The sequence below is a fragment of the Gigantopelta aegis genome, chromosome 15, assembly GCF_016097555.1.
Source record: "Gigantopelta aegis isolate Gae_Host chromosome 15, Gae_host_genome, whole genome shotgun sequence".
Classification (NCBI taxonomy): domain Eukaryota; kingdom Metazoa; phylum Mollusca; class Gastropoda; order Neomphalida; family Peltospiridae; genus Gigantopelta; species Gigantopelta aegis.
This window is the reverse complement of record NC_054713.1, coordinates 33,225,598-33,227,493: the sequence shown is the minus strand read 5'-3', so window position 1 is coordinate 33,227,493 and position 1,896 is coordinate 33,225,598.

The following is a 1,896-nucleotide window of genomic DNA, read 5'->3' as shown; positions in this document are numbered from 1 at the left end:
TACAGAGTTATAAGATACAGTGAAATTACAAACACAGAGAAGCCCAACAATATCTTACATAGAATAAACGGCAAACCCTGGAAATAGCCAGCGTTGTAATTGGTATAAACTCAAAGCTATCGGGAGCGTAGCAAATGCACGTCAGTACACGGCAGCCATCTTGGTAATTTTGACATATAGTCTTAGAGAGGAAACCCGCTACATTTCCCCATTAGTGTGTGGGTGTGGGTAATTTTTGGCATGCTTCCATCAGAGAATTGTTCAAGCACGCCTGTCGCGGGCACAACCTCTGACTTCGCCAGTTAGTTCTGTCCATGACCGGGCTTTACCATTAGTAGCAAAGGATATTTTATATGCATCATCCCATAGACAGGATAGCACATGCCACGGCGTTTGCTATACCAGTCGTGGTGCATTGGCTGGAACGAGAAATAGCCTAATGGGCGTACCGAACGCGAATCAGGTGAGCGCTTTAAATACCACTGGGCTACGTCCCGCCCATATGTTTCAAGTGTCACTGTCCACCGCCACACCCCAGTCCTTGTCTTTCCAACCATGACAGGTGTCACGGGTCGGTATCCCAAAAGAAACAAGACGACAACTCAAGAATCATTCATACACATTTATTTACATAACACTTCCCTCCCAACCAATACATATTGCACTTTCACGCATGTAACACATATCACATGTAAATTAAACTATGAATCAATATTAAACAGAGTAAAAATCTTTTAACCACAAAATAATACTAAAATGTCTGTCTTTCACTATTCATCACATTTCACAATTCATCATCATAAGTCACCCTCATGATCACCCTTGTCATGATCATTCACTGATCATCTTCACCATTCCCCATTATCATTATTATCATTCACTAGAATCATCACACCTCATAATGATCATTCACTGATCACCGTTGTCGTTTACCATTAATACCCCTGTCGTTCACCAGAATCACTAACCCCCTCGTCACGGTCATTCACTGATCATCTCCGTTCACCAGAATCATTGGTACCCTCATCACGATCCTTCACTGATCATCTCCTCCATTCACCATTATTACCACCATCATTCACCCGAATCAGCAACACTCTTTGTCAGGATCATTCATAGATCACATTCGCCGTTCGTCAAAATCATTGACACCGTCGTCACGATCATTCACTGATCATCTTCTCTGTTCACCATTATCACCACCGCCATTCACCAGACTCACTCTTCGCCAACTCCCAGAATACATCATCTACGTTCGTCATCACCAGGACCCAATACACAAATACACTGAAATACAATATACCCTAATCAAAACCATGTAATATTTATATTACCATATCAAATGTTAGACAATTTTCTCTTAATATAATGTCCGCACTTCACAAGTGTCTTAAATATTACATAAATCAGATTTACTTAAGACTTTTGTTTTGCAATGACGTTACATACAACTACTAACACATATACACAATAGTATACCACAGTTATACAACAAACAAACAAAATCTACTTACGGTTGTCATCAACCCAGAGTTATACAGAATAAAATATTTCACAATATCTTAACACACAGTTTCTCTCTCAAGAACGTTATGTGACTGCCCACAACTCATTACATCTCCCAACTATATCCCCACTATGCATGCTTCACTCACAACCAAAAGTGTTCACCAATGTAAGCCCAAGCCCAAGTTCTTTACAAACACCTCTGCTAGTGATTACAGTATAAAAATATAGTTTGCCTTAGCAAGCTATGACACACAGTTCAACAATATATTCTCAATTACCCAAGTATTTACAATAAATGTTCTAAAATATAATATGGTTCTTATTTTAGTACCCTTGACTTGTGACAACAGGTACTTGTCTCTTGTGGCTATCCATGCCACACACCTG